Consider the following 13,936-nt stretch of genomic DNA (forward strand, 5'->3'; position numbering starts at 1 on the left):
CCCCCTCCATGTAACTAATAGAAAGTGAAGGTCTGAGATAGGCAAGTTAGGAAGCAGATACATACCCGTACATGCAAACATCTAGTCTGTGGCACCCTCAGAAGTTCACCAGTGTGTCCAGAGCTCAGCCCAATTTACAGAAGCTGCAGTGTGGTGTATTGGTTGGGTGTTTGCTGGGAGACTGCAAGGAAATTCAGGCTCAAAGGACTTACATCCTCAGAAATAAATGGGGACTTTGGTGAGAAACCAGTGGCAATTTAGAAAGCGTGATGTATTTATTCACTGACAACAAAAGGGAATTGTTCATTGTCTGAAAAAAATCTGCTTTCTTTAAAGGTGGGTCTGAAAAATGGAGTCACCCAAAAATAGACCAAACTAAAAAAGTGCCAAACTGATTAAAACGCTGAGTTTGCAGGCCAAAGCTTTATTGTTGCCAGCTCCAGGCCAAGGATCGCCAAGGGCACGCGGGCTGCCTGACCTGCTGCCCTCTCCGAGTCCCACGGGGCTGAGGTGAGCACAAATGTCCTACCCCTGAGCCGGTCTAATTTCCTTGTAGCATGTGGAAAACTTGGAAAGCAGCTAATTTTGTTTGCAGAATTATGTAAGACTTTTTTAAAGACTTCTGCTCTATCTGGAGTACAAGCCCTGAGCAGTGATTACCAGGAGCTGTAGGCTGGCCTGGCTTTACCGGGTTCTCTTGCTGTTTCCTGGGTATTAGCTGCAGACCTTTTTCTTGCAACCACATGTGTCAATATTTAACTCCGTTCACTGGAGCTATTTGGATACATCACTACTGGCATGGAGAAGTCTTCAGGACTCATCAGTTTAACCCACCAAGTGCTGCAGCTGTTTTAACTGCTGCTGCCCTGCTGCTCAGAGATGGATCAAGGTGGCTCATCCCGGGCATGGCTTGGTAATTTGTTCACCAAAAAGCATCTCTGTAGGTTTGTGAGAAATGAGCTGGGGGGGGGGGCAGGCGGAACTTGCGACTGGGGACATGTGCAAAGCTCATTAATATCTCATTATGTTCGAATTGCAGTCTCCCAGCAGATTGGCATTAACGTGTGATGTGCTGGAGGAAGGGGCTACAGGAGAGCGGCAGGGATATTTTAAGCAAGCTTCTTTTTTTTTTTTTCTTTTTTCCTTTACATTGAAGAAGCGGAAAAAATAGTGTGCGCAGGGCAAGGCGCCAGCAAACCACGATGTTTTGTGCATCAGCCCAGTACAGTACACTTCATCAAACAAGAACAGTGCTCAGTTTGCCTTATCATAGTACCCACTAGCATCTTTCAGTATTTCTAATAAACCTCCTTTATTTTCAGGAGGGCTTAACTGAGCTGTAAAATTTGGCTCAGTGTGAAACTTCCAACATTGAGGATCTCAGCTCAGGATTAATTCCCCCTACTCCCAACTGGACAGAGTGGGGAGTCTGGGGGGTACTTCAACATTTTGATCCCTTCTGTAAGTTTGTAGATAGAATGATGTCTGAAATACTTTTTCTCATGCTCCTATACTGAAATAGCTTTTGTTTTATCCTTAACTGGAGCATTACAGTCATTAGCTTATCAGCTGATAAGCTGCAGTCATTAGTTTATCAGCTGACATCAGTGCCTGTACTGGATTCTGCAGGACCACATACATTTTTCTGATAAAATCTTGGCTGCCATGTTACTGGGAAAATACCCATTAGTTTTAGGGCCAGTTATTCCTTGACTTTCTGTATCTGAGCGTATAAATCCTCTCAGAAAGTAAAAGGCAGCTCCCAGCAATGGCTTATCCAGAAAAAGAACAAAACAGTGAAGGACTTTACGTAGCAGACTCTCCTCCTTGTGCTCCTAGTTACTGAGTTGCATGATTTATCTCAGTAAACTTCCATTGAGAAGACTGGAGTCACAAGAGGGACAGAGAATATACTTCTTTTGTACTCTGCAGCACTGGGCTTTCATGCAGAAGTGTTTTACTGACACATACCAATGAAACCTATGGGTTTTGCTTTTCTGCATACAAAAATCATTTTAATAGGTGTTGTATTTGAGGAGACATTTATAGCCAAACTGTAAGAAAATTCTTCTTCTTCAACTCCTTTTGTGCTACATGAGCAAAACAACGGTTAAATTAGCTCTCGCTCTTATGAAAGGCTTGCAGGCCCATAGATCTTGGTTCAGACTGCATATTATGTTTGAACTTTATTGCCCAGGCTATTTGTTATGTGTTTATCCTTCCTAGTAAACTTTCTTTTGCTTTTATGGAACAATATTGGAGCCCTCCAGTGGCCAAACTAATCATTCTGACGAATGGAGTTCAAGTTCTGCCAAGGAGGTTGATTTTTTTCCTTACCTATTAAAAAATTAATTTGATCATCTTTTTTATATTTGGAATGTATGTGGAATTTATTTGAATCACAGCATCATATGTGAAAGCTAAGGAAAGGTATGAAAAAGAATAAATAGTCTCTTTGCGTATCTAGGATCTCCATATGTTTATTCTTCTGTATTTTCAAAAATTAAATGAGTCGATTGTTTAAATAAATTCGGTTAGATTACATTTTCTGAGAGGATCCCATTATGCATATGAAGCAGAGAAAATACATTTTGAGTATCATGACAATTCACATTTTCTTAAGTGACTCTATCAGTGCTGTAACTTTTTATCTATGATGTGGCTGGTCTGTTCTCTAGCAAAGCCTGATTTTTGTACATGACATTGTCATTCGTATCAGGGGCCTGGGCCGGTTGAAGATTTCGGCCTCAAGGCTCCCTCGTCTGCTGTTCCCGCTGGTGTCTTTCACTTTCCATGGCCTTTCACTGTGATACCCACTCAGTGTATGAAATAATCTATTTTATTTATATTGTATGCCTTGGATATTAGTAAGAAGAGTTCTCCTTATAAAGAATGTTAAGAGCCTCTAAGAACTAAAATCGCTTACTTATGCCTTCTCTTGTTTGGTATGACAGTTCTTCCTTTAAGTTATCAAACTGCAATAATAATCTTTAGAAGCCCAAAATCAGATAGGTAGGTCATGATTATGTTGGAGCTGGGAGTTTTGGAAGGATGTGAGAGATGACCAGGGGAAGAGGAGAAAGTATGGTCATTTGTTTATCTTTTAATAGGATGACCGCAGTCTGGCATTCGGTCCATGTTCAAAAAGCAGTTAAGCAAGTGCTTAAGGTTGTTATTCCTGCACCGACCGCTCTTTATTTAGGAGTCACTGGAAATGAGTTTGTACCACTTCGCGTTGTATAGCTGCAGCTTTATAAAATCATGTATCATCATCAAAATGCTTCAGAATGAGAACATTCAAAAACTGGTAGAGGAAGTGTTCTGTTTCGGGGTTTTTTTTAGTAAAAACCTTCTAAGTAGCTTTTCTTCTGCAGGCACTGTTGGTATAAGAACAATTGTACTGGGTCATCTCAAAGGGGCATTTAGCCCAATGTCGTCTCTGCGACAGAAGTCAGTAAGCAGAGTGTAAGGAACAGAGAGTCAGCCTTCCCTGGCATGTTCTCCCATCTTCCAGCCATCACAGGTGTAAGAACAACTCGCTGAGCCCATCTGTGAGCAGTTTGCTTTTGCAGCCCCCTGAATACATGAAGAAGGTTTCTTCTTGTTCTTGAAGGGTGGGGTGAAAATGACAAAAGCCAAGAAACAGTTGCAGCAGAAACTTCTTACTTGCACTGTAGATAGGGGCAGGTTATGCAAATTCCTCTCATCGACAATAGCTGGAATTCCTGAAGCAACCCTAGGCATTGTTTCCTTTCATGTTTTTTATGTGAATTTGAGAATTGCTGGAGGAGATGGATGCCCAGCTCCAACTGACTCTTTGAGGAAACAGCTAATGAGGTCGTTTTTTCTCATGGCTTTTCCCAAGGCCTGTAGACACCAGCAGAGCTGGGAAGAAAGCAGTCAGGTAGATGGGGAGAGCCTGATCGCTGAATATGAATATGCACTGAGGGCGGGAGCAAGAAGGGGCCTTGTAACTGTCAGAAGGAAGGCTGATGCTCTGGAGCCACTTTGCCTTCTGCAGCCACATAACTTATGTGTGAGGCTGTTGAGACATGAACTGTGAAAATATGGGAAATGGTGACAGGAGAGGAAAAAGGATGGGGCTATGCAAGGGGGGAGCAAATGTTCCCCACCTGTCTGATGCACATTTCATACCCAGCTGCCCAAAGCCTCCCATCACCACACAGAGCTGCTGCCACTGTTGCTAGCTTGCCACTTGATTGTTGTAGCCTCCTCTGATGGCTGCTGCCACCCAGATGAGAGCTTCAGGGATCTGGCAGAGCTGTGGTAAAGCAGAGGAAGCAGAGACCAGTTGTAGCTCTTAGCCCCTCAAGGGGCAGCAGCATGAGATCAGCTTTATCCCCAGGGGCTCCTGCCTGTGTGCCTTTACTAAGAGAGGTTGGAGTGTAAGCTGGAATGCCAGAGCGCACAGGCTGGCTGTAGCCCTGCTGTGCTGAGACGGCGAGGCGAATCTGTATGGTTCTGTGGTTTAGTCTGAATCCTTGTGGTCTGAACCTCTGCTAGACAGTGGCTGCATGGAGAGACGGCGTTCCCGAGTAGGGCGCTGTGCCCTGCTGTGTTCCCCCCGCAGCTCCGTAGGGAGCCTTTCACCCAGTACCCATTTAGTAGCTTGCTGTCCGGTAACATTTCCAAGCTCTATGCGGACAGAACATCCTTGGGTAGTTTATGCTGTTGTACAGAGGCACAGGGAACACTTGAGGGGAAAAATATCTGCTCTAGTTTCAGGCATTGCAGTCCTTTCTCATTAGCAGGGAGAGAAGGCTGGCACTACTTTACTGATGAGTCAGGAAAATCCTCTCTGTTTGCAGTGTCAGATGCTTCTAAGACAATTATTGTGGGTCTGAATTTGGAGTTTGGCAATACAGCTTTGGTTTTGGCAAAAAAAAATTTTAAAATAGTGGTGACTTACATCCCCAGACATACTGAGACCATGGTCTCCTTCAAATCCTACAGCCACCAGGACCCACAATATTCAAGGTTGGTTCTTGGCCTCTTGTCTTCCACCTGGCATTGAAGAAAGTCAGTCTTGGGCAGCTGTGCATTTTAAAGCTGGGCCCTTAATGTAATTCTGAAATATGCTAATTGCCAGGCTTTTGTTTTCATCTGACAGTTTTGAAAAGCTTAGAAGAAAGGAGGAAAAATAAAAGAGTATTGTAAATAGCCCTAGGAAAAACCTCAACCTGCTGCCCATGTAATTTCCTTTAAAAACAAACTTTCATACTGTGCGAAGCTTTATCACACAGCGGATTTGCACACAATCCTATATGCCCTATATCTACATGATTTTCCATAATTTCTTAGGCATGCTTACTCTTTATTAAAGTTGTTACTAAGGTTACTACAACTTATTTAAGAAGGAAGAAGTGCTTGCTTACCCCAAAGCTTGTCTTATATTTCCCTGCTATCTGTACATCTAATTAAAAATACTTTTTTTTCTCTCTACGGACTTTGATTAGACCATCATGGTTATAACACTACTATTTATCTGGAATTTAAACTCACACACTCTCCTGCTACCTCTCCCCTTATCCTTGCCTCTTTTAAATAATCCAGAAGTGATTAAGCATGTAACTAAGCAAGAACTTGGAGCTGCACAACCTTCTTTCCCTTGGCGCTACAAGAAAGTAAGACTCTTTCCAAGAGCAAATGTAATATTATAATTATAGGCCAAACTATGAAGATTTCAAGCTTTTTTTCTTAGAGTTTAGTGAGACAAAACTGAAGCCTGACCCACGCAGACAGAAATCTTTATTAAACGCAGATGTCAACAGCAGTAGCATGTAATTAGTGTCCTAATTGTGACTGGGCAAATAATGTTGGTGGCTTGGGGAGAGTCCAGACGCAGGCATCTGACTGTGGATGCCTCTCTTTGAGCTAGTTACCGAGGCTCCCTTTAAGGTCAGTGAAAAGAAAAAGACACTTCTAGAGCATGATTTATCTCATTCCTATCTCAGCCTGGTATAGGAGATATGAATTGCATCCTTAAGACTGGAATGAATCGACTTGTTCTTGCCTGCAACTTTCTTAGGGTGCCTACAGGAGTTCCCAGGCTCTTTCTGGCTCTTTCTGTCCTGTTCATAGCTTTCCCCCCTACCTGCCCCCTCCGCTTTCTTTTTCCTGAATAAGAAAAGAAGGAAAAGCAAAAGCACCTATGGATCTGAGAAGAGACAAGGTATTTTATATTCCCGTTGGCTGGGCACAGGATTTGGGAGGTTTGAGTCCAATTCTAACCCGGTCACTGACTTCATATACAGCTTTAGGCGAGCTTCCTGCTGTTTTCTTAAGTGAAATGCAGTGGCTCAATATATGTTTGTATGTTTGCATCTGAATGACAGACACCATTTAAGTGCTAAGTGATAGTTTGCAGGTTTTTTGTTGGGTTTTTTTTTTGACACACAAATAGTTTTTTCGGTTTGGTTTTGGTTGGTTGGTGGTTTGTTGTTTGGTTTTTGTTTGGGTTTTTGGTTTGTTTTTTTTTTAATTCAGCCCACCTCTGTTTTACTCTGAGACCAAAATTCACATAATTCTGATAGCAGCCCAACAGTACTTTATCTCCAGACTTCGATTTCCAGAACTGAAAGTGCCTTAGTATTAGGTGGCTCATCAGCCCTACAACAGGAGAAAAAGGTTGGAATGAGAAGTCTTTTAAGAAGGAAAATAAGGTTAGTGGAAGCCTATTATATGAATTCACAGCTGGCTTATGGTGTATTTCTATGGCTTATCTAACAGGAAACTATGATGGCTTGTGCTTCATACCTCCAAGGGGTTTAGGAAAGAGCTGTAGTGTTCTCAGTGACTCAGTCTTACCTACAGCATCTAACAATAGCAAATGCTTTTTTGTCACCTTGTGTTTCTTTGACACTGTTAAAGGCACAAACTCAGTGGTGAATGGGACTTGAAGTCTAAATTTATTTGGATTAGCTGCTAATATATGCTTAGTGTGCGTAGCAACCCATGTGAGTATCATGGACAGAAACTACATGTGCATGTGTGCACGTGTGTGGAAAATGCAGGGATTTTTCTGGCCAGCAAAAGAAAAAATTTAAAAAACTGTGTTGTGCACAATGGGCATGTACGGACATATGTAGCATTATGAGTTGCAGTTCCTTTCCTTGGAGGGTTGTTTTCAAAATACACAAATAGATAAAAGTGCCTGATAGTATACTGGTGCACGGCCACAACTAGCTGGGAATTTGACTTGTCTAGCAGAGCGCTGACCACCTTTCTCCTTGTCTTCTTTTCCGTTTGTATGGAGACATCTCAAAGCCTTACACACCTTCGGGATTCAGTCAAACTTTTCCTGCCGTTGCTACAATGAGTTCAACCCCCCAACAGCTAGCATCTTGGGGAATTTGCCTGTAGACAGGCTGTTGCTGCTGTATTCTGAAGCACTGTGTTACTTTAGACAAGCTCTGAGTAGACCTGAGCACCTTTACTAATAGATGGCTTAAGAAGGTAGAGCTTTGTTTTCCCCATAACCATAGCTAACACTTTTCCAAAAGCATTCAGTGATAAGATTCTCTTGTGATGAAGTATCTTCAACCTTCAGGTAACAGCTTTTGGAGGACAGAGCAGACAAGTATGGGATGTCTATTCACAAGACTCTGGTTCCTGCTGAGGTGGGCCCTTGCCCACCTGTCAGTGTAGTTCCTTTAAATTGAGCACAGGCACCTTTTTTTTCTTGACATCACTCAGACATCAACAGAAGGAAGGCTCTAGGCCAGATGATTTTACAGTTACTGCTGGCATTTGCTCCTGGCAAGCACCTCTTCTAGGTGCTTTGCAGCTCATTGCCCACCACTGGACACATACCACACCTGTGCCCACCTTGGGTGTCATCACGTGACAAGCAAACGTTTATTTGCACTGTTGAGGAAGGTACTGGGGACACTGGGAGAAATGGTCCATGCTGCCCACTGTAAGGGCAGGAAAGCCAGGAGCAAACAGTATGAATTGCTTGGGCAGGTTTCCCATGGCTGCTGTCTTTGCTAGGTTCTCCAGGTATGTGTAGGGAGTGAAGAGATTCACCAGATTGCAACAAAGTGCATCCTTTTTAGGATCTGTCCTTTGGCAAAGCATGAAGCCAGTGCACGTGTGCAAATCAACTACACTATGTATGTATAGTCAGACTAGTGGTGGGAGAGGAGGTTTATCCTGAGTTGGAGACAACTGCTGTAGATTAAATAAGGAAAGTAAGACCTGAGTGAAGGTCTTGGTCTGATGTTGCTTTTCTTTGCATAAACCATTCTTTGTATTTTAGGTTGCTTAGGGTACTCAAGGTGAAGGTATATGCTGAATAAGGGACTTCATTTGCTTAAAATCTCTTTTCTTCTTCTTTACACTTCATCAGTAGACTTAAACAGTACATTTGCAGTTCACCCCACACAGCAGGTCTAGCCTTGGGACTCTGTGACTCTGATAATTGCTCCCTGATCTGGGAGGCCAGACATCAGTTGTTGTTACATGCCTTTGTGGGACCCAAGGTCAGCTTGAGGTGAAGGTACTGAGGCAACAAAGAAGTAAAGTTTGTATGGTTTGCTTGGCCATATTTAGGGCAAAGCTGCTATTCAGTGCTGTCTGGCATTTGGTGTGTGGCAAATAGCTCTCAAATTGTGCTTAGAATAATTCAGATCGTGTCTGGGGCATCCTGTACAATTCTTTGACTCCTTGAGTCTTCACAGATCTTCAATGATCCTGCCTTCTTTTTTTTTTAACAGTGCTGGCTATAACTTTTATTGAAAGCAAAAAAGGAATGTAAAGAAGAGTTGTTCTATCAGACTTGGTCTCCATCTCTGAAGAAATTTTGGTGCAGAAGAAGTGATCTTATCAATGGACCCCTAACTCCCAGTGAACTTAACAGGAGCTGAGGGCTTCAGCACCTCATGACTGGGCTATGGGTTTAGTACAGGAGTGCTACAAAACTGCTGCTGCATGCATTCTTTTAAATAGATATGCAAAGGCAAGGCAAACAAGAAGTTTCTAGCATTGCTCTTTGTTCCTAGAGATGGATCAAGCTGATTGTGCTGATCAGGGAACTGTTTGGGTGAAGGAAAAAGCCAGATCCATTTTGGATGTTTCTGACATCTTTTCTATTTTATAATTCTCAGTTAGTTGTTTGGGTTTTTTATGGTCTGTAGTCTAGCACAATTCTACTTCCAAATCCATCTGTCCCAAGTTGGTTTTTTTTTCCTTTCCCCAAATGACATGGCTCAAGAGCATAATCAGAATTAGGACTTCAAAAAAACATGAGTATCACTTCATGAACATGCAAAAGATTAATTTCACTCCCCCTTCCCCCCATGCTTGGGTCTCCTTTGCAATGCCTACTGTGCTTTTGTTTAATCTGTTCTTAGATAACTACACTCCTTTAAAAGTACTTTTCCTTGCAAAGAAACCTTCAGGTCACCTACGTCCTCAGACAAGCTGCACAGCCAGGCACGAGGGACAGCTGGGGAAGAGGAGGCAGGCTTATGGACACAAGCTCTGGGAAAAATTCACCATTTTGTCTGCAGCACAGTATAACTTGTCCCATTGTTGATTCACAAGATTTTTCTTTTCTGTGTGTTAGTTGTGAAAATCTGTTAATTCTGATCTTCAAATGGAAGTTTCATTTACACTGATGTCACCCCAAGAGGGTGACTAAACTGTGTGAGCTTGAACAGGTACAGTGTACAGACTGGCTCTCATTTCCTTCCTTTTCTGATAATATCAAACACTTTGCTTCGAAAAGTGTGAACTTGAACTTAATCATGTGGGAGAATCCCTGAAATTATTTACCCCACATTGATTTGAGGAACTGGAAGATGCTCTTTCATGCAGATCAGGGATAAGTAGCCATGTTGATGTGAGGTAGTGGTTGTTGGGAGTTAACACCAGTGAAATGAATGGGAGATAATCATACCGCTTCTGAGTTCAGCCTTCTGACAGCTTGCTATCGGTCTTTCAGAGATCATACGCTTAGACAGGCTTTGGTAAAAAAAGAGGTTGAATAAAGCTCATAGTCCATGGAAACCAACAGTGTCATTGGGGGAGTACTGTCATGCCTTCACCATCCCTTGTCTCATCTGTCTGCTTCTTTGGAGTTTCTCCAGGAATATTCTGGAATATTGTATTATGCATGTAGATAGTGCCATGGCAGTACTTTGCATGCAACTGGAAGGTAATTTGCTTGCTCTAAGCACAGGAAGGGCTTCTCTCTTCCAGCAGTTAAGATTTCAGTCTGTGGTTCTGAAGCCATAAACAGAGTTTACATCCTACCAGTGCCTTAGTAATGAAGGAAAGCAGAGGCTATGTCAGAGAGCTGCTGCTCCTTTGCAGAGCACAAGAACACTTTCCTATCCCAAATGCCCCTTCACTAGGCAGGCAGGGCACCACCAGCACACTTGGCTAGTTTGCTACAACTTGTGCCTATCCAAGGATGAATTGGGGCAAAATTTTCCCTAGGAGATTGTTTCTAGTGTCACATGCAGTTTAAAGAGCTAGTGAGTAGTGAGTGAGTAGCTACGGTGCATGTGCAACAACACTGGATGTGTTGCTTTGCTGCTTCTTAATTTAAAACACAAGAGGTTCCTGCATTTCTTTTCTACCCTGATTTGCAGGAGTTCTTCAGGAGGCACAGCTTTAATAATCTACAGTGTCTGCTTTTTATCATTAGCTTCTCTCCTGTCCAGATACAAAGCAGACTGGGAATGTTTTCAAAGGGTGAAGATTTATCAGCACAACTCCCAGACAAGTCAATTAGAGGCTGCCTGACTAAATCCTCATAACACGCTTTGAAAATGTAGCTCCTGCCGTCTGCGAGGACAGTTGCAGGGAGAGTGTAGCTCGGCTGTTTGGTGTGAGAGACACGAGTAGGCACTGCCAGCTAAGTAGTTTAGCTCTCAGGCTTCTTAGCACCTTCATTAAGACTTTTGCACAAACGAGGAATGCTGGCACTCTCTAAAACAGGAGGTTACTACTTTGCCAGTGTTTATCCTATTGGGCTAATCTGGGATTAAATTGGATGGACCTGAAGGGAAGGAAACCATGTAGATCATACAGAGCAAGAAGGCTGTCTGATGATGTCGACAGCATTGCATCCGTGAAATAATTTGTGCTCCAAAGTCCAGTTAGACTGGCTAATAATTTTGTATTAAGAAAATGAATTACATCCATTGCCTGTGTTTTACTCGGAGCTTCCCCAGCAACCTTGCGTGCCAGATCTCCTCAGATGTGTGTCATTTAGTGTCTTTGCGTTCAAATTTTAGTTGGAGTTGTGTAGAGAAAGAGACAGAAATTGTGAAATAAAAATATGTTAAAGGCAAACTGGAATTGATATATGATATGTGCACTTGTGCTTCAGAAGGATCATGCATTTTTCCCCAGCCTGTTCTAGACACATACAATTTCAGCAGCATAGCTGGTACTTTTTTTATATATTTCTCCACTAATTTTTGTACAGATTTCTTCACTCCTGCATCCCTCACTAACTAGGCATTCTCCACAGTGTTCATTTTGTACAGCAGAATGTCTTTCTGGCAGCAATGCAATGGTGTGGTTTAAAAGACTGCAATAACCATCAGTAAAGATATACGTGCTTATCTTTTTTATTTTGATGAAATCAATACATGCAGAGCTAGAAGTCCTCTTCTCACACAACCTGAGCAATGGAAATAAAAAGTTCTTCAGTCTGCGATGACAATAAATGTGATCAGGCAGAGTGAAACCATGGAAGAATCTACCTCTCTCCATCTCTACAGAAATGTGTCTCCTTCCTTTTCTTGCTCATCCCTCTCTCTTAACTCTGATGAAAGGTCATGCCAGTTCTTGCTTTTCTTGAGCTGTTTTGGCACACATCAGCATCTTCACCTGGCTGACTGAGGACAAGTAGAATCACAGTGTTTGCCTGGTCTGACATTGCTAGTGCTGTTGCTGTTTTGCTCTCACCCAGGGCCTTTTCTGTTACCCTTCTTCCCTGTCCTCTGCTTGACCTCTCAGCGTGTTCCAGTTCCTGCTGGTGGCTGGGAGCCTGACAGCTGGCTGGGGCTGGGAGCCCCCGTGAGGGCCCTGCCACACCTCTGCGCTGCTTGCTTTGCGTCCAGACAGCCTGTACTCTCTACTCTTGAGGTGCTTGAGAGTGCAACCCTTCCTGCCTGACCAGCCCGGCTAAAATGGGAGGAAGTGGATCATTTTCCTCACTGTTAGCTCTTTCAGGTTCAACTGGTGCCCTGAGCATCTTTTACTTCTGATCATTAACAGGAGTGGGTTTGTTCCCCTGATGACTGTTCACACAGACAAGGGCGATGACAGTCCCCAGCAGCCCTCAGCAGCTTGGGTATCAGGCAAAGGTTTGACCTCCTTCAGGAGGCAGAGGTTACTCTGTGAGCCTGCAGAGTTGAACAGGTTACTGGCTGGGTTGGCAGAACAAGATTTTACCAACTTCAAACAGATTTCACAATGTGAATTTCCTGCGTATTTGAATCATTGCCCTGGCCAGCAAGAACTGGGCAGGCAGGCCCAGCATGGAAGAGCACAGCATGAGCTTTAAGTGAGCAATTGCGATCCAAAATCAATTTGCTATGTCAGGCTTCATCCTGTGAGTTAGCAGGTGTCGGTGCGGTGCTTTCAGCAGCGTGAGGAAATCTCAGTAGTAGGGGAGTGGTTTGATGCATGAAATACTTTCATTTGTTGGAAGCAGTGGTATGTGACCCACCTCCGCTTTGCTCGGCCACTCGTCTGAGGTCAGCTCCAACTTGGCTTTTGAAATGCTGTCCTGCACTCCTCACCATCTCTGGGTGACATCTGCAGCAAGTGTCATTAAAAGGCCACTGTGGAGCTGATGGACTTCAGACACTGGTCACAAGATGTGGTTATACCTCAGGCAGTGGTGCCCTTTGGCACTGTTGACTTTTTAATGGCACTTTCAGAATTGGTACAGCAAGGAAGGATGTGCAAGAAACAAGGAATCCTTTCAAATGTTGAAGCTGAATTGCTGGCATGCAAATGGCAATACTGATTATTCCTTATTGATCTCGGATGTGGTGGTTATGGACATTACATCTTTGCCTAGAAGAGCAGTCACCTCAAATCTGGTGCTTAGTGTTATTACACAGCAACCCCTGGGACACTTGCTAAGTTGTTAGGATTTGAGTGCAGCACAAGAAGTTAAGAAGCAAAACTTAACTCAGTCTTCAGGGTGCGGGCTGGAGATGGCTGAATTGGGGTGGTGTTTGTCATGAGCACTCCCTGTCAGAGGGGGGGGGGGTCGGTCAAGATCTATCTGGAGAAGTTCAGTGAGAGGAAAGAAGAAGAAAGGTGGGGCAAGCTCAGGAGCACCTGGAAGAAGAGGTGCTAAGCCAGACAGACTGATGAGAGGGAGAGTGGAAGTCCTGCAGGAAGGGCCGGGACTGAATAGAAGAAGCCATAGAAGGGAACCGAGGCCCATTGGAATATGGACAGCTGGTGGACCAGACTGTGATTTGGTGTGAGGAATGGAAAAGATCAATTTTTATTTTTAACAGCAAGAGTTACAGAAGAGCATTGTGGAGAATATGATAACCGTTGTTTCATGTAAAGGTACCTTCTCTGAGGAAGATGGGCTTTGGGCTTTGGTTGGCTTCTCAGCTTTCCCATGGAGAGCAAAGATAGCTATGGAGCAAGGTGCATCCCAGCACAGCTGCGGAACGAGTGCGTCAGACCTCTCACAGTTGTCCCCTTTGCCTCGTACAGACGTGGCTGGAGGCTGCCTTAATATGAGAAAAGTCAGCGGCAACATGTCCGCTATGTAGCTGGTGCATGAAGGCACCTGTGAAAGTGACCCCAGCCTCCTTATCTGTGAGCTCAGATATCTGGCCACCGAATGGGAGTGGAACTGTGCTCAGCCTCTACAGGCAAAAAGAGAATTTAGCGTCTAGGCTCCACCCCACCATTCCCCCCC

The 13,936-nt window shown here is 43.7% G+C and overlaps 1 protein-coding gene across 1 annotated transcript in view; it reads left to right on the top strand.

Moving 5' to 3' along the window:
- The first annotated feature begins 5,580 nt into the window (after window positions 1–5,580).
- LOC113479714 (mastermind-like protein 3) overlaps window positions 5,581–13,936 on the top strand; it is a 14,639-nt gene continuing 6,283 nt past the window's right edge. The window contains exon 1 of the mRNA XM_026847972.1: window positions 5,581–5,645. The gene's annotated coding sequence lies outside the window, so the exon portion shown is untranslated. The remainder of the gene's footprint in view (window positions 5,646–13,936) is intronic.

Source organism: Athene cunicularia (genome assembly GCF_003259725.1).
Source record: "Athene cunicularia isolate RWA chromosome 4 unlocalized genomic scaffold, athCun1 chr4_part2, whole genome shotgun sequence".
NCBI classification, from domain to species: Eukaryota; Metazoa; Chordata; class Aves; order Strigiformes; family Strigidae; genus Athene; species Athene cunicularia.